We start from the raw sequence: 20,349 nt of genomic DNA, 5'->3' as shown, positions 1-20,349 counted from the left end.
CAATTTATATTCTATTGCCCATATTTATTTATTTGGTTTCATATCCTGTCCTCTCCAACATTGTGGCAGGGAGTAAGGACAGCAGGCAGCTGGACCTTAATCCTCAGCACTGTACCAGCTGAGTGGTTTACTGGAGTGACCAAGGGGATTGCAAACTCAAAAAGGAAAATAAAACAGACATATGTGCAAAAATTAAAGATTTTTATTTCCTCAAACTCTTGGGTGCTGGAGCAAATGTAACCAAGTTCAGTCCAGTGCTTTCACCACACACTGATTTATTCAAATGACAGTCTCAAAATAAACACAAACTTCATATCGCAAATGAAAGGTAAGTTGCCACAATCGGCCTGTAATGCATACACAGAATTACTTTTCTTCTTGATTCCACTTTCCATTCAGTAACTTGACTACAACTCCCATGAGTCTTAGGTCCATCAAATATGGTGGCTTTCTACCAAACTTTATTCACTGGTGTCATTCGAACAGTTCATAACAGGCTTTGCTAATTACGCTTGAATCAGGCTAACAGCATTTTGCCTTTGCACTAAAGCTTTCCTAATCTTGCTAAAGAACTGGTCATTGGTCCTTTACTGTAATTGTCTGGACTCAGAAGAGAGGGCAAAACTGCCTGGCTGTATCCTGCACATTAAACAAAACCTTTTGATAAGCTTCAATTAAGATTAAGGTTTTATCTCTAGGCTTTAGCACTGCTGCAGCCATGCTTGTCAATTAGAGAGGGAAAAAGATTAGGACTTCCCTTCCCCCACAGTAAATCCTCTTATTGGAACTGAAACGGCTCCTTTTTTTCATGACAAAAAAATTATTTTATTAATTTTCCAAAAAAACTTAACAGTGCAATATACGTTAGCAACCAGAGAATAAAGCACAAAACGCACATTCATCTTATAAATATACACATACAGTATCTTTATCCCACCCACCCTTCTATTAAATAATCAATAAATCAATAATAAATACATATTTATACTTTCCAAATCCTTATCTTATATAATAAAATATTCCCTCCCTCCTCCCACCCACCCTGGATGTGAATAGAAATAAACCAAATTAAAGAAACAATTCAATTATACTGCATTCATAAAAGATGTAAATGGTCCCCAAACCAATTTAAATATATGACCATGTCCTAACAAATCTGCATTCATTTTCTCATTCTTATATGTAGAGCATAAATTTGCCCACGTAAAAGAAAAATTAAGACGATCATGATTTTTCCAATTATGTGTTATCATCTGCATAGCAATCCCGGTCATGATGAAAAAAAGATGACTTTTATAATGATCTATGGGGGTTTAACATGTAATAATATTCCGCATATGATTAGTTCATATGTTAATGGGAATGAAAATTCAAGTATTGCATTAATCTGTCCCCATATCGACTTCCAAAAACTGAGAATTAACGGACAAAAGAACAACATCCAATGTCCCTATGTCTAGATGACAGTGCCAGCATCTATTTGATTTTGAATTATCTAACTTTTGTAACTTAACAGAGGGTCCAAAAAGATCTATGTAACAGGAAAAACCAAGTTTGTCTCATAGATGCTGACGCTGTACATTTCATCCTCCAAGTCCAAATTCGTGGTCATCAAGTCACAGAAATATACTGTTTTATCTCGATGCTCCAAATATGTCTAAGACTATTTTCTGTTTTTTAGACAAAAATTCAGAAATTAATTTATACCACCTGGCAGTCTGATCCCCTAAAAAATCTGTCTGAAAGCGTAGGATCTGCAAGCTATAATGAGTATTTAAATTTCGCCATACATGGAATCCACTCTGAATGGCCTGCTTCAACTGGAACCATCTATAATTTTGAGACTTTGAAATACCAAACAACTGTTGCAGTCATGAAAAATCAAGAAGTTTTCCATTAGATATAACATCATATAATATACGAATGCCTGCCTGTATCCAATGCTTCTAAAAGATCCCAGAACCACCTATTTGAATCTTGGAGTTTACCCATAAGGATTGACAAGTGGACTTCTCTACTGGAATATCAGTTAAGTTATCAATAAATTTCAAGGTTTTCCAAGTATCAAATAAAATTCTATTGTCTTTAGCATATCTAGGTAATTTGATACTCAGTACATGAAACAATCGCAATGGGGACATAATTTGCCATTCTAAATATAACCAATCTGGGAAATTTTCCTTGAGCTTGAGGAGGATCCAATACATACCCTGACACATTATATAGGCTTGATGGTACCTATAAAAATTTGGAAAATTTACCCCACCCTTCGCAATTGATTTTTGTAATGATACTAAAGCAATTCTCACAGTTTTACCCAGCCAAATAAATTTAGTAAGAATACTATTTATCTTCTTATAAAAGACCCCCGGGGAAAAACATTGGTAACATGCCCATTTGGTAGCCAACCACAGGCAAAATCATCATCTTAACTGTTTGCACTCTCCCCTATCAAGACAGATGTAAAGGGTTCCATTGCATTTCCATAACCTTCTGCAATAAAGATTTTTCATTTACTTTCATCGATTCTTCCAACATTTTTTGTATCCAAATTCCCAAATATTTTATACTCTCTTCCTTCCAAAGAAAAGGGAACCCATCAAATAATCCTTTTCACAAACTAAGGATGATTAGATCTTTAGATCTTTAGTTCCTCTCCTTGACGCTAAATCCCTTAATGTGTTAATTCACTCGCTCGTAATATCTAAAATAGACTATTGTAATTCACTATTAAAAGATATATGCCTAAAAGATATAAAACGTCTCCAACTCATTCAAAATACGGCTATAAAAATTATTTTGGGTTCAAATAAATTTGAACACGTCACTCGATTATTACAAAAAGCACATTGGTTGCCCGTTTTACACAGAATAACATATAAAATCGCCCTCTTGACTTTTAAAACTCTACAAACAAATGCCCCGGCATTTATGGACAGACTCTTGATCCCTTATGATCCCCCTAGAGCCTTAAGATCAGCCTCCTAGCATACCCTCAATGTCCCATCTCTGAAGATAATTGGCACTCGTCGCACCCTTATTTTTTCAGTAACCGCCCTTTTGACCTGGAACTCTCTTCCTCTATATTTAAGAGCAGAATGTAATTTGCAGAAATTTAAGAGCGGTTTAAAGTGTTTTCTCTTTAAGGATGTATATAATTGCTAATGAGTTATCTACCTACTTTAACAAATTCAACTGTTTTTTCATTCCCATGCCATTAATTTCTTAATTATTTTTTTATTTTATTTCCCTTCTCCTATTGTATTTTCCTTTTATATATTCTTTCTATAAAAATTGTATTTTCGCCCCTTTTTCCTATTGTTTTAAAGACTTGAGTTTGTCTGTTTAGTCCTGGTTTGTCCAATAATTTAATATATATATGTTTTACATTGCAGACATGTCTGTCTTCCTGTAATTTTTAAATTTTGTTCAACGCTTTGTACTGCTGGATAAGCGTTTAATCAAATACTTTGAATAAACAATAAACAAACAATAAACAATGCACATTTAGCGGAAGTACTTCCAACTTACTCCAATTTATTTTATAACCAGAGAATTTGCCAAATCAATCGATCAAGTCAAGTAAATGCGGGATGGAAGTTTCAGGATTCCTCAAATGAAGCAAAATATTAGTCACTAATTTTTTCATTCGCTGTTCAGGTCAGTGGGTTAGGCATTTGGGGCATTGCAGGACAGTGAACTTTTTGTCTTCCACTTTTATATATATTTATTTACTGCACATTGTTTGCACTTGACTTGCACTTTAAAGCACACAGGAGCACCCAGATGATGGTATGCGGCTGGCATTGAATGGTAATCTCTGCTCAGTGTTTTCTGGCTTTGCTATTCTAAGCACTAGAGCCAGGGCAGGATTAATTTATTTGAGGGCCCCTAGGCACACAAGTACACTGGGCCCCCTGGGCCTGCCTCGCCCATGCCCCACCTATACCCCGTCCCCATTTATTTGTTTTCTTATTTACTTCTTTAGTTCCACTTATATTTCTTTTTTAAAAATTCAAAACAAACAAAGATTAGCATACCAGTGCACAGTTTTTCTTCTATGCAACCCCCAAACATCTCTGAACAAATCCCCATTCCTTCCCTTCCAATCTTCTTACCCAGGACATTAACTCTGAACCCTTTCAATACGTATATAAAAGCGTTCAGATTTATTGTAAAGCAGTAATACTATCCGAAATATAAGTCTATATTAATAATCAAGTTTACAATGCCTAACTGCCTCACTCTACATCAGGGGTGTCAAACTCAATCACATAAGGGGCCAAAATCTGAAAAAAAAAGGCTAAGTCGCGGGTCAAATTTTTAATTAAGATACTTAGGGGTCCTTTTATTAAGGTATGCTAACTGCTTTTGTGCAAGCTAAATGTGCACCTTAATAAAAGTACCCCTAAGTGCTTAGTCTTAGCAGACATATAGGGTTACAACATCTCCAACCCCACACCGGCTCTGTGGTGTAAACAAAATAAATATTGTAATCAAAAAACAGAAAATGAAATTATTTTTTCTACCTTATGATGGTCCCAGGCTCTGGTTGTCTTCTGATAACTCGCTTGCCAGGGTGTCCTGCCCATTTATCGTTTTCTTCTTTCTCCATTCTAACCATCCATTTTCCATCTCTATCCTCCCCTTCTGTTTCCCTTTCCTCCCTCGGAGGTCTGACATCTTTCATTTTTTTCATGTCCATATCCGCAGCTGCGGTAATGGACCCCACCATCCTCAGATCCACCATCTGTTCTTTTCTCAACTACTCTTTCATCCAGCATCTCTTCCTCCTTCTCACCACCCCAGGGTCCATCATCTCTCCGTTTCTCTTTCCAATTACCGTATCCTATGCCACTTCCAGAAACTGTATGCCTCCCCCTGCCATCTTTCCCTTCATCCCCATTGGTCTGGCATCCATCTTCTTCCATTCCCTCCTCCAAAGATCTGGCATCTCTCTCCTCACCTCTTCTTCCCTTCCCTCTCCCACACCACACTCCCATGGTCTGGCATTTCACTCTCTCCTCTCTCTTTCCCCCACTTCCATCAGCATCTGCCCCCTTTCTTTCCCTCCGACCTAAATCCATCCAGTATCCTTCCCCCTTGTTTTCCCCCTTTTCCTGCACACCAATTCCATCAGCATATGCCTCCTTTCTCTCCCTCCACCACTCTTTCCACACAGCAACGGCAATGCACCCCCCCCCCAGATATGGCAACGTGCCCCCTCTATGGCAACGGGCCCCCACCTGGCATCGACGATGACAATAACACTGCCCCCACCCCCCCCAGGCATCGACGGACGTCAATGCAGCCAATTGCCGGCATCAACAGCAATGCGGCCAACGCAGCTCCAAGAAGATCCCGCGATGACTGCTCTGCCAGTCCATCCACTCCGACGTCACTTACTTCTTCCGGCAGACGCAGTCATCGCAGAACCTTCTTGGAGCTGCATTGCCGTTGATGCCGGCGGTTCATCGATGCCGGGGGGGGAGGGGGGGCGGCATTGTTGTCGTCGAGTGAAGAGATGTATGCAAGTAATGGAAGTCTCAATAATGACATATGGATGTGAACATTGGATGGTAAAAAAAGAAAAAGAAAGAAAAAGAGAATAGGGATAGATAAAGCACACATACGAGGAACCTAGAACAATAGAATCAAAGAATGCCAAGGTTTATTATGTGCCCGACATGCACAATGCGAAAACCATGGGAACAGCACATTAGTTTTGCTAAATTTCCATGATATAAGCGGAGCTTTAAAAGCATTTGCTGTACTTCCAGTACATAGATGAGAACCTCAAGCCTAGAGCTAAGATCCAGATATTCATTGCTGGTACCTGAATATGGGCCAGCACTGAATATCTGGGTGTAATTCAGTCTATGTGGTTAAAAAAAAAAAACCTGACTACCAAGGGCTAAATGTTAACCTCTAGAATTCTAACAAGATACTATAAATGTTTAATTTCCATGTATTTCTTGATGGAGGTTTAAACAGCAGGCTTGCTTTGTAGCTCAGTATTCTGTTTATCATTTTGTCTAGAATTTGAATTTAGGTTAGTGACTCAAACACAGTATGTGGCATTTGAGAGTTAAGGAATGTAGACATTTTAATTTTCTTTCAAACAGTAAGTACAAAGTAATGCTTTTTCCTTATTCATATAATTCAGAGAAACATAATAGGAACCTATGGCGAACAATACAGTCTTCCAGAATATATGGTATTCATAAAGTACGGTAGTTATTATAGATTAGATGTTAAATCCAAAACAAGGTGGATAAGTAAACAAAACAGTTTAGACAGGCAAGAACTATAATTGATTTTAGCTTTGAAGTCAACATATAATTTTAGGTGAAGCTATGTCAGATTAATTCCCTAACAGCAAAAAGCTGTCACAGTCTTATTACAGGGAAATTAAAAATTGAATTGTTGTTTTTAGGCCATATGACAACTAAGGAATTTCCATGAAAAAAGACAAATCCATACAATTCATGCATCTTTTTCCTTTTAAAGTCTATTTCATATTGACTTTTTTTTACCACAGTTAGTCAACTAGTGTGTGAAAAGATAGCTTAATTAGCCCTGTTCTTAGAGGACAAATTTCAAAGACATTAACTTACTCCCTGCATTAGGCTTTTTTATCGCCAGCCACAGTGATATTAGCTCCAATACTCATAGGAATTTTATAAGCGTCAGAGCAAATACCGCTGCAGCTGGTGAAAAAAAAAAAAAAAAGCCTAACACAGCTATTTCCTTGTGTAAAATGGGCTCAAGTATAAATTGCTCTTATTCACCCTACTAAAAGACACTCTAAAAAGGGCATCTGGTAGGGGCCTATTCTATGAAGAACTATGGCGCCTATGTTCCTTTATAGAATATTAGCGTAACCAGGTAGATAAGCACTTAAAAGTCAGACATGAGCACTTACTCTTGTCATAGTGCTGGTGTAAATATTCACAACTAACCCCGTCTTTTATGAAACTGCGATAGCAGTTTCTAGCGCGGGGAGCTGCACTGAATGGCCCGCGCTGCTCCCGACGCTCATAGGAACTCAATGAACGTCAGGAGCAGCGTGGCTCCCCGCGCTAGAAATTGCTATCACAGTTTGGCAAAAGGAGGCCCAAATGTCATTGATATGCATGTAACTTACCATATTGTGGGGTCGTTTTCTCAAGCTTCAGTATGCTCAGGTGTCCTGTGGAAAGTTCCAGGTTAGCATGCACACCACACTCTAAATAATTGTTGTTATTTCTACCGTGGAGGGGACATGTCTGGGAAGAGAGAGCAAGCATATCTGCAGTAATCAGTTTGCAAAGCTATATTGCCATGCTCTTACTGATTAGCTTGGGATTAGCATATGAGCCTTTAGGGCCAGATTCTGTAAATGGTGCTGTTATCGGCGTCTGCCTTGAAAACAGCCACCAATCGCGTGTCAATCATGCAATTGCACCATTTCTAGAACTGCAGCTATGTGGAAGGTAGATCTGGAAATGTAGACCAGGGTTTTCAAGGCTTACATTTCCAGCGCCTACATTTCATGAGAATCGCGCCCACGGAGGTACCTTATGATGCTTAACACCATTAAGCTTTGTAAGGTGTTTCCATAGGCATGATAATTGTACTCTTTATGGAGGTGCCCTTAGGTGCCTCCATTATTTTTATGGCATTTTAATTGGTTTTTAATCAGCGCAGCCAATTAATGCACAGATTAAACCAACTAAAACCAATTAAAGGTCCTTTTATCGAGCTGACTAGAAAAATTTTTTTTTATTTCTTTAATAATTCAAAGTACATGCTTTGAAAGGAAATAAATTTTTACAGCCAATTTTTCATTAGCAAACATTAAACAAACAGATAATTTTCTCATAATTATAGTCCACAACTTTAGGGGGGACAAGAAAGAAAATCCATGGGAAATGGAAAATAATATACCTATTAGCCTAAGAAATAATCCAAACATTTTCAATATTGGATTCAAATTACTATGACTCATCCTGAGTTGCCATCGAAATCTATTTAACCTCTAGAAAAAAAAAATGCAGTTGAGCAGGATAAAATATATATATATATATATATTACCCTGATAGGAAACAAAACATTTGCAAGGAAATCTCAATTAATATTCTGCCCCTAAAGAAATAACTTTCTTGCGATAAGTAAGAATTTCTTACTTATCGCAAGAAAGTTATTTCTTTAGGGGCAGAATATTAATTGAGATTTCCTTGCAAATGTTTTGTTTCCTATCAGGGTAATATATATATATATATTTTATCCTGCTCAACTGCAAAATTCTTTCCTCCGTGTTTATGCCCTTCTTGAGACATCAGGAAATATGTATATTCTTTCTCCTAAATAGGAGACCTGTTTAAAGATATTCACTAAGTAAACTGATTGTGTACTGATCGGTTTGCAACCCCTTTGTGACCCGATTTCCCTCCGACCCAACTAACTAACCTCTGTTCTGATCATCCTCCGATTCGCGCATGCAAATGAGGGGGAACGGCATTGAAATGATGGCAGGCAGCGATTCACAAACAAAAACCCTGCAACACCGACTGGGCTGGCTGATCACAAACAAGTGACTACTGGGGAGCAGTTTTTCACTGCTTTCTGACTGCAAGAGATGATGCAAGGAGAAATGGATGACAGGGAGAAATTCTGAATATGGGGATGGAGGAGAGAGGAAGAAATGCTGTTCAGGATGGAGAAGGAAGAAAGGGAGATGTTGGATCCAGAGACAGAAGGGAGTGAGGAAGTTGTATAATGAGAGGGAAGGATGGAGAAATGCTGGACAATGATAGGAGGGACAGTAAGGAAGAAAAAAGGGACAAGAGGATGCTGGTGGGAGGGTGGAGTGGAAGGGGCCAGGAGATTTCATGCTTTGAGAGTGGGTTGGGGAGAAACAGGGAGCATATGCTGGGCAAGAAGGATGAAGTGAGGGAGAAGATAGGAATGGTGGCACCATGAGGGACAGGCTGAGCAGGGGTGGTGTTGGCAGGAAAATGAATTGGAATTCCTCTAAACCCAATTCCACCAGATCCACCCAAAAACTGAAACTCTCCTTTCCCTCTCTAAAAGGCGTCTCCCTTGTAGGAAAACTAGGTTCCTCCCTCCCTTTTAGAATCACTGAGCTCCCCTCTTAGGAATCTGAGCTCCCTCTAACTCTTCCGTAAACATCTGAAAACCTGGTTATTCTCAAAAATGTAACTCTTCCTCCCTCCGATTATTCTAATTCTCTAAATTTCCTCTTCATCCTTCCCTCCTCTGGAGTTCCTTTCTACCCTAACTCCTGTTAACCGTGTCGAGCTTTGTGAATGTAGAGATGATGCAGTATACAAACCTAAGGTTTAGTTTAGTTTAGTTTACAGTCCGTAAAATTATGGTAATGGGGAGTAGACTGAAGGTGGAAGAGAATGGAAGAGTGGGTGAGAGAAGAAGATGAACATTTGATAGGTAGCTGAAAAGTAAAGAGGAAAAGTTAGAAAGAGGGTGAAATTTGAGTGGACTGAAGTAGAAAAGAAAAAAGGGAGGAAAGAGATAAACAGATAGGTCAATATATCAGAGGTAGTTGCAGTGAAGGAATGGAACAACACAGGAGAGAGAAGAAAAGACAGGATACTATGAATGAAGGAGTACAACTATAGTGGTGTGCCATCCCGATATCCTTCCAGGTAATTTGGGCCAGGGAAAGAGGGAAGTAGGATAATGGTGCTGGGCAGACAATGGAGGAGAAAGAAGGGGTTGTTTGGTAAAAGCAGAGAGATGTGGCACAATGCTCCCTCCTGGTGACTCCACCACTAGTGGTGACTCCACCACTAGTAAAGGAGGGAGCATTGTGCCAAAGCTGTTACCACCAAATGAGGTGCCAATTTCCATTTTTGCAGAAATCAGTGCTAACTCAGCTCCCTAAACCAACCACTTACTCTATGACCACTAGAGCTTTAGCAGTGTGCTGGCAACACAGTAGGTTGATATGAATGCATGCCTTTGGATTTAATGATTTCCTGCTTAGCATGCAATCTTTGGGATTTTTAGACTGAAGGCAGGAAGCACCACATGTGGCCTTAAGGGCTGTGGAGCAACTGATTTAAGAGCTTCTAAGATTTGTGCATGCCGGTGGTGGAGCAACTCATAGGGCCTTTCTGGATGTAGAATTTCTATTGCATTTCATTCTGTGAATTCTAGATATGAATGGTATCTGGGGCTCTGGGAAAGGGGAGTAGGAATATAGTTTATTGCTTGTATTCTGCCTTTATTCAAAGCAAATTACAGCATTACATACATAATTAAACCACAATACAAAATAACAGTTTTACATCAAAATTTAACATAAAAATATCATCTCAAAACTTCCAAAATATAATTCTTGCCAGGAAGGGTGGGAATAAAAATTTTTAAATCTGTGATGAATTTGCTTAGGAAGTGTGAGGGATGGGTTAGCCTAGCTTGCAGGGTAGGGGAACTGAGCAAGTTAGACTGAGAGGGAACCTAATGGGTGGAAATATTAGTAGGGGGCAAAGCAGGTCAGGTCAGGAGGAAGTAAAGAGCAGAGAAGTATAGAATCAGGGAGTGGAGTAGGGACGGGTTAGGATATTAAGCATCCTACCCCAAAACAAAAATCAAACTGTATTGGGAGAAAGATGTGAAATTAGAGGAGGAAGTAGACTTTAAGGTACACATTTTCTCTGTCCCCAAGGGATCTCTCTATCCCCGTCCAATGCCCATGAATTCTGTCCTGTCCCTGCCTCATTCCTGCAAACTCTGTCCTCATCTGTAAAAGCCTCAAACACTTTAAAACTATAAGTGTTTGAGTCTTGTGTGGTTAAGGCAGAGCTTGCAGGAATGGGACAAGGACAGAACTCATGGGGACGGGACAGAGATCCAGCAGGGACAGGGACAAATTTTTTCCCTACGTTATTCTCTACAGAAAAGAAAGTATGGTGTGCACAGTTTAGGTAAAGAAGAGAGACTATTGAGTACTGGGTGGGAGGGAGAGAATGTGGGTTATATAGATAGGCCATTGTGGACTGGAAGGCATAGCATAAGTGTGGTGTAGATGAGCTGGAAGTAGCTTGATAAACTGTGACGATGAGTTGGAGTTGGAGAGGGAGAGACACTAATAGGACTTATAGTACCTATTCCTGGGGTTATTTGGGGCACTGATTCAGAAAATTACATTGGATAGACCCCCATCAGCTCTAGTTTCCTAGATATGGTTATGGGATAGTAGATATGACTTTGGGATAGTTGAGCCAAACATGAATGGTGGTTGGAGGACAAAATGTAATCAATGAACCTTTGGTAGCATGAGACAGAATCATACTGCCACCAGTACATATAAAGCTAGGCCTGATGAAACAATTTGTAAAGGCTTTGAATAAAGATGGTTTGTACAATGAATACATGGTGCATATGTTACCCGGACTTAGCATGGAAAAACTGAAGGTAGGAATTTTCGATGGTCCACAGATCAGACAACTTATAAATGACTCACATTTCATAGCATCAATGAACGAAATCGAATCATGTGCCGGGTCTTCATTTGTTCTTGTTGTGAAAAACTTTATTGGCAACAAGAAGGCAGACAACTACACACAATTAGTAGAGGATATGCTCTTTCATTTCAACCGGCTTGGCTGTAACATGAGTGTTAGCCCTTTCAGGACCATAAGGATCGTAGGCCAATTTTTGTGGTTTTGACGACATTTTTATGGTAAAAAGGGCTTGCAGATGCCAAAAAATTGATTTTTTTTTGTGAAATAGCATTATTTTTATTTAAAAAAAATCACACTTCTGGCTTATGGACAGTGTGGCAAGTGAATCTTCTCGTCAATCTAGCAACGACGCTAATGAATGAATGTCGGAACCAGTTTGTTTACATAAAGGCAGTATCATATGGAATCCGTACATATCAAATTTAGAACTGTAGACTATCCCAATCAAAATTTATAGGATTTTAAAGTTATGGGACAAATATGTCCCTTGGTTCTGAAAGGGTTAAAGTCCATTATCTGCACAGTCACTTAGATCGCTTTTCAGAGAACCTTGGTGACCTAAGCGAAGAGCAAGTGACAACAATACAAGCAGCGGCATACTTTAGATAGCTAATAGAGCACTTCCCCTGAAGAAACCAGCAGGTTTGGGCCTCCGTTGGGAGAAAGATAAGTGCCTAGTTATTTACACTGTGATTAAAAGCAAGTTGCATGTTCAAATAGAAAATTGTTGCATCTTGATTTTTATATGCGGTTGCTCATCTTCCTTACAAAATGATGATAATGGAAATAAACCAGTATTGAAAGAAATGTGAACAATAAGAAAGAAAAAAAGAAACAAATACATATATTATTAATTTAATTCACAATTGCATGAAAAATAACAGAGGCTTTTTTCTGACCTATGATAGTACTCTTTAAACCCAGAATATGGTGATTCTCAATTGATGAGCCACCTAGGTTCATTTGAGGTCTTTTTCCTCTGTCATGCAAATCTCTACACAAGTGGATAATTTGTGTGCTCACACTTTTATAAGAAAATGATTGCAGTTTTTGAAATCTTGGCATTGGTTTAACAAGTATATCGAACAGCCACAAGTCTGGCAAAATCTACAGCTTCGTAACTTCTAAATTGGAATTGCTTAAAAGACTAGAAGACTTATGGTATATATATATTGAATGTTGCCCTATAAGGAATAGTTTATGAAACGGGCAGTTATTTATCTTAAGGCAGTCAAGTCTTCAAAACAGACTTTTTTCTCCAAGATATTGAATCAATCTTTAATGGAACCCAGGAAGCTGAAAGACCTGGGGCTCCTTTTACAAAGGTACGCTAGCGTTTTTAACGCACGCGCTAGCCAAAAATCTACCGCCTGATCAAAAGGAGGCGGTAGTGGCTAGCGCGCGGGGCAATTTAGTGTGCGCTATTCAGCGCGTTAAGGCCTTAGCGCGGCTTTGTAAAATGAGCCGCTGTTGTCTGAAAATCAAGAAAAGTATATTCTTCTGTACGAATTCAATATTTTTTTGTATCTCCGCTACCCTGAAGCGTATCAAGGACTGCACAAAAGAGCATGCTCCTTTGCCACGCTCCTTCTTGCATCTACACAGGTATCATTGATATCTGTCCATTCTTTTCACCCACACTCACTTGATGAGACACCGACAGGACAAAAATTTCACAGGTTGAAAGGAGAAGCGAGGAAGAAATGACAATAGATAATTCCAGATTGGACTGAGACTGGACTGACCCTTGGCATGTATCACAGCAGCTAGCAGGATACAGAGCCGCAAACTTTTTCATAGCAGATGTGGAATAAAGGGCAAAATGCTGCTCATAGTAACCACAGGGCAACTCAATATCTGAAAGTGCACACTACTAATGCAGAGAGCAACAGCAACAGAGAGCTTTTAAACAGATAACCCATTTCTAATAGCTCTAAATTAATTACCATTCGGCTAGTTATTTACTGTCCAAAGAAATAATCATTACTAAATATAACCTTTGTTTTATGTGACATATTTATGGCTTTTAAAAGTGACTAGAGGAACTCATATTGGACTGAAAGCGCTAATGGAATTTAAAATAAAGAGTATTTTAATAAATCAAATTGCTACAATACCTAACCTTCCTTGTAATCTGATTGTTCAGTTGGAAATTCAATGGATTGCTATTTAAGATAAATCATTTTCACATGTTTTTGACCTCTGTTGAGAGGTCTGAATATATTGTTGAAATGAAATGGATGAGGTAAATCTAAAGCAAGTCCACTTCAGCTGCTTTATGCTGTTTTTTTTCAGCTCAGCTCTTTTGACCCTTTTGAGATGAACAGCATTTACTGTTTGGCTCCTTGGAAGATAGTCAGTCATTGCAATATCTTCTTGATCTAAAAACATTGTGGCTATGACCTTTCCTATTTGGGTCTTGAACTTCCTTGATCTTGGAGAACCTGAGTGCTGCCAATGCATGGACTGTTGTTTTGTCTCAGGATCATAGTGGTGTAACCATGTTTCATCAACAGTAACTAAGAAGAAACAAAAACCAATGTGGAGAAATGATGTTCCTGAGAGGGACTTTATTAATATTAAAATAATATTAAACTTGGCAAACCACATAAAAACCTCTTGGGTGCCATCCGCTGAAAAACATCCTAGAGGTTTTTATGTGGTTTGCCAAGTTTTAATATTATTTTAATATTAATAAAGTCCGTCTCAGGAACATCATTTCTCCACATTGTTTTTTTGTTTCTTCTTTGGGTCCAGGGTCCAAAACTTTTCAGCGGACTTTGTCCTAGAGGTTTTTATGTGGTTTGCCAAGTTTTAATATTATTTTAATATTAATAAAGTCCGTCTCAGGAACATCATTTCTCCACATTGGTTTCTGTTTCTTCTTGGATTTGTCTGTGGAGATCATTGGGTCAATTCTCTTGTTTTCATCAACAGTAACTAGTCATAAGAACATAAGAATAGCCTTACTGGGTCAGACCAATGGTCCATCAAGCCCAGTAGCCCGTTCTCATCGATACCTGGCCAAAAGCCAAGGAGTAGCAATATTCCATCCTACTGATCTAGGGCAAGCAGTGGCTTCCCCCATGTCTTTCTCAATAATAGACTATGGACTTTTCCTCTAGGAACTTGTCCAAACTCATCAGCATTCAATCATTTGGGCACCCACTTGGCTAACAGCTTCTGCGTACCCAGCTGATCATGAATTATATACCCAACACATTCCCTGGATATCTGTAGTGTCTCAGCAATTGTTTTAGCGGATACTCGCTAATTTGCCAAAATCAGGTCATGAACATGGTTAACAATTTCAGGAGCTGACACCTTTTGAGATTTCCCAGACCTTGCTGCATCTTCAGCCTTAAAATCTCCACGCTGAAAGTTTGCACATCACTTCTTCACTGTGGAGTATGATGGACATGTGTCACTAAATGTTTGCATCATGCATTCATGTATTTCCTTTGGAGGTTTCTTCTGCAGGAATAGGAACTTCATGATAGCTCGGAATTCCACACTTTTCATTGACATGGTTCAATCAGTCATCTGAAACAATGTTAAAGCATAGCATTACGATTCTTCAAATTAGAACTTTGCAAAATAAAATTACACTCTTTTCAGCTACAGTAACGCTCAGAATTTACAGCAAAATAACAGTCAGAATTTAGGAAATGGGTTGGGCTGAGAACTTTTCAGCACCCCCTCGTATACTTGACCACATTAGATTTCATCTATCATTTAAACACTCAGTTTCCTAGTCTCACAAAGTTCTTCTGCAATTCCTCACAACTCTCTGCCATTTTAATGAGGTTGCAAAATTTTATGCTAGCTGAAAATTTGATCATCTCACTTGTTGCTCCTTTCTCCACATCCTGGGGGTATTGTGCTACTGAGAGAGCTCCCAAGGGGTCTAACTTACTCAGTGGTTTCATGAAGTGCTTCCTAGTCTTTTCTTCTGTTTATCGGTTCTACCCCACTTGATTTTATAGACTTTTATCATATCTCTTCTCAGCCTTCTCCTGAAGATGAAGAGTCAAAACTTGTTTAGCCTTTTTTCAAATGGGAGCCATTCCATCCATTTTATGTTGGTTGTCTTTCCATGTTTTCTAGTTCTATTTTTTTTTTTAGATGAAGCAACCTGAGCTGCCGACAACACTTAAGTCAGTCAAACTATGGATCAATACAGAATAATTAAAAATACAGTACTCATATCCCTCTTGTGAGGGAGTCCTACCTCTCCCCCTGCTGGACACTTCCCTACATGGTCAGAACAACACTAGAGAATATGCCTCTTTCCTAAAGAGGGGGGAGGACAGAAGAAGAGGAAACCAGGAAGTAGTTCTAAGGAACATAAAAGGCAGGGCTAGAGTACAGAGGTTTAGCAGAGCCCAGAGGAAGGTAGGAGCAAGAAACTCTGACCGAAGGCCAGACCCTGTTCTCATATAAAATCTGGTAGAGGTAAGCCACTTATGTACTACAGTCTGGATTTATATTCCCTGTCTGGATAGAGATAGACCAAGTGGGGAAGAGCTGTGACTAGCCCAGTGTTTGGGGCAGGGTAGCTAGGAACAAAGGAAGACAATTGTTGCAATGCAGTATGATATTTTATTTTGTTACTTACAAACTTTAACTGATTCTTGAATCTGTGGAGCAACAGGCTCAGGCTGACAAAGAAAATAAACTTCATTCCTTGTCCAAAAGGAAATTGTGTCCTGACTGTATGTGTAAACATCTCCCTTTTATTGTCCATTCCTTTCCTAATAATTCCTGCCATACACTCAGCTGAAGATTTCAATATATTTTCTACAATGATTCCAAAATCTTTTTGCATGTTGATTCTTAATATAGAATCCAGCAATGTATACAGGTTGTGCTTCATGTCTGTTCTTCCTCCTATCTCCTTTGCCCACATTTTGTTTTAATACTGTAAACCATGTACCAGCCTGTATGGACCCCATGCAGTATATCAAGTGATGGAAATAAATGTATTGCATAAGTGCACAAAGTTCAGACCCATTGCCCACATCCAGTCTCTCCTTAGGTGGACCTATCTCCCTCCCAACTCATGATTTCCCCTCTCCCCAAGGTCCTGGATCCAGACCTGGGACCTTGATATTGGGTCCAGCAGGGGTATCTTCTGGGCAGGAGCATGGCCATCTCATGGCAGCTCAACCCTACAATGCTCCCATCCCCCTACATTGGTTTTTTTTTTAACATTAAACAAATGTAATTTTATCCCTGTATTCATGAATATTTTTATTTATGAATATGTTTTTATGTCTATTGTTTAAATGATTCATTTATTTCCCCAATTTTATTTTTGTTATACGCATTGAAAATATTTGATATTGTGTGTAGATCAAAATTTCAATAAACTTGAAACTTGATTCCACCATATTTAGGTAGCCTCCCCCTCCCCAGCCTACCAAGGTACCTGGTGGTCCAGCATGGCTCTTCATGTCAGGAGCATGGCCCTTTTGCTCTCTCCTCATTGCAGATGCCTTTTAAAATGGCTGCCGCCACCTCTCATGGGTGCTTGCGGCATTTCCTGTAGTACCACGAGAGGTCACAGCAGCCATTTTAGAAGGCAACCATGAGGAGGCAGGAGCAAAAGGGCTGTGCTTCTACTATGAAGACCCCTGCTGGAACACCAGGTACTTCGGTAGGTTTGGGCGGCCATGGAATAAGAGCCGCAAGTTGTTGACCCTGTCAGAGCCTATGCAGCATCTCTTCTCTCCCCGACCCCCCCCCCCCCCAGCCCGTGCAACCTCTTAATGGCCTTTCTCTTTAGGCTGACAACAGTGTTCCTTCCCTCCTCCATGCTACCAGCAGCTAACCCGGAAGCCTTCCCTCTGACGTAAAACACATCAGAGGGAAGGTTTCCAGGTCAGTTGCCAGCAGCCAGTGGCCTGAGAAGAGCGAGCAAGTGGGACTGCATAGGACCCGATGCTGGGGGAAGGTACCATACCCACAGGATCCCCAAAGCAAGCAGACCCATCCCCATGGGATCCCCGTGAGTCTGACGAGATTCCCGTTGCCCCCATTCCCATGCAGCTCTCTACCACAGAATCCATGAAAGGCAGCACCAAGTGGGCAGAACCTGAGCTCTTTTATTAATACTTGGGGACCAGGGGTCATTTTTATCAAGCAATCAAGAATGTTCTGGTATTCAGAACTCCTGAGTACCCCCTCAAAAAAAGAGCCGCGGTGTAAACTAAACATTGTATTACTTGACAAATACTTTTCTATATTCTTCATCATATTCTTTCACAAGTCATGGTACCAAGGCTGAACAATTATTTTAAACTTCTTGCTAGGGTCCAAAATGGTTCTATTAGAAGACAATAAATTGATGTCTGGAGCTTAGATTTTCCCTAAGAAACCCTTGGTAAGAAACAAATTTGTGTTATCATTAGCTGTCTTCAAATAATAATAATAATAAATAATGGGATCTCAGACAGTATGTGCACTGTCCTTCTGATGGGAAAGTCATCAAAGTCTGAGGCATTCAGTTTGGATAGCTCTATTCATAGGAGCCAACTTTTAAAAATTATTGGGAGAGATCGGCGGTTTGCCCCGCCCCCAACAGCCACTTCGGCACAAGTCTGCCTTTGCAGCCCTCTTGAGGGCTCTGAATACAGGACCCCTCTTCAAAATCCAGCACAGTGAAGGGGAAGGGAGATCGAGGCGTCCCCCTTCACTGCACCGGAGGAGCCCGAGATCGGCGGTTTGCCCCGCCCCCAACAGCCACTTCGGCACAAGTCTGCCTTTGCAGCCCTCTTGAGGGCTCTGAATACAGGACCCCTCTTCAAAATCCAGCACAGTGAAGGGGAAGGGAGATCGAGGCGTCCCCCTTCACTGCACCGGAGGAGCCCGAGATCGGCGGTTTGCCCCGCCCCCAACAGCCACTTCGGCACAAGTCTGCCTTTGCAGCCCTCTTAAGGGCTCTGAATTCAATATCCATCCTTGGAATCCAGCACAGTGAAGGGGAAGGAAGATCGAGGCATCCCCCTTCACTGCACCGGAGGAGCCCGAGATCGGCGGTTTGCCCCGCCCCCAACAGCCACTTTCAGCACAAGTCTGCCTTTGCAGCCCTCTTAAGGGCTCTGAATTCAATATCCATCCTTGGAATCCAGCACAGTGAAGGGGAAGGAAGATCGAGGCATCCCCCTTCACTGCACCGGAGGAGCCCGAGATCGGCGGTTTGCCCCGCCCCCAACAGCCACTTCGGCACAAGTCTGCCTTTGCAGCCCTCTTGAGGGCTCTGAATACAGGACCCCTCTTCAAAATCCAGCACAGTGAAGGGGAAGGGAGATCGAGGCGTCCCCCTTCACTGCACCGGAGGAGCCCGAGATCGGCGGTTTGCCCCGCCCCCAACAGCCACTTCGGCACAAGTCTGCCTTTGATAGTTTGGTTTATCTATCTTCTGACCACATATTATGAGGTCATTACTATCTTCTTCTTTCTTATTTTAATGTCTTTTCTACTTTTCTTATTAGACAGGAGTGTCTACCTTATCTCACTAATATATCAGATATCTTCTCTCGACAAAAGTGATATACTGCATATCTCTCCAACGCAAATCATATATTATGGCTGACCTACATGTCTTTTCCTTTAATGTGAATGGCCTGAATCATCCCATTAAAAGAAAAAAGATATCCAATTATGTGTCCAATAAACATCCAGACATAATTTTATTACAAGAAACCCACCTCCCATCTGCTGCCGCCACGAAATTTCAACTAAAGGGATACTCTGCTCATATATACTCCCCTGCGACTTATCAAAAGAAAAATGGTGTTTCAATCTTTCTTAAAGATAAACTCTCTCCCATTATTCATTCAATTAAAACAGACACAGAGAGAAGATGGTGTCTGGTACATGCTGCGTTGCACTCAATAGACTTTGTTCTTCTCAATATTTATGGCCCGGTTAAAGATCACCCGGATTTTTTTAGAGACATTCAACTAGCACTAATTGAATTCAGTTCTTGTTCTCTGATATTGGGTGGAGATTTTAACCAAATCCAAGACTTATATATTGACAGATCTTCTTCCTGTAAACCATCCAAGACCAAGTCTTTCACAGCTCTACAGGCCCTAAAAGATGCTTTCTCCCTTGTAGATCCTTGGCGACTACTTCACCCGAAAGGTAGAGAATATTCACATTTTTCACCACCGCATAATACATACTCGAGAATTGATTTCTTTCTTATATCCTCCTCTCTCATTCATGACCTTACTAATACTAGTATACATCCAATCTCCCTTACGGACCATGCTGCCATTTCTTTATATATTTCTATTTCGGCTCCACGTAATGAATCTCCTTCTTGGAGACTAAACAACGCCTTACTCTTGGATGAAGAAACTGTTGAAAAAATCAACTCATTTACATTAGAATTCTTCGAAAATAACTCTAAAGATCCTGAAGTTTGTCCTTCCATAATCTGGGAAGCTTATAAAGCAACCCTTAGAGGTGAATTGATAAAAATTGCCTCTTGGAAAAAAAAACAGTCCATGAAAAAAGAAAAAGAATTAGAAAACGCTATTAAAACATTAGAAATACAACATATGTCTAATCACTTACATGACCCAACTATTCTCCATCATATCCAAAAACTTAAATATGAATATAATACTTTAGTTTCATGCACAGCCAGACGAGATATCTTCATTTCCAATTCTGGTCATTATATGGGAGATAATCTTATGGGTCGTCCACTGGCCAGATACCTTAAAATTAAATCCAAAAGATTACATATCACATCTATCCAAAATTCATTAGGACAATTAGTCAAAACCAGATCTTCAATTTCTTCTCAATTTGAAAATTTTTATACTTCATTATATAAGTC

The sequence above is a fragment of the Geotrypetes seraphini genome, chromosome 5, assembly GCF_902459505.1.
Source record: "Geotrypetes seraphini chromosome 5, aGeoSer1.1, whole genome shotgun sequence".
NCBI classification, from domain to species: domain Eukaryota; kingdom Metazoa; phylum Chordata; class Amphibia; order Gymnophiona; family Dermophiidae; genus Geotrypetes; species Geotrypetes seraphini.
Note: the sequence above shows the minus strand (reverse complement) of the source record.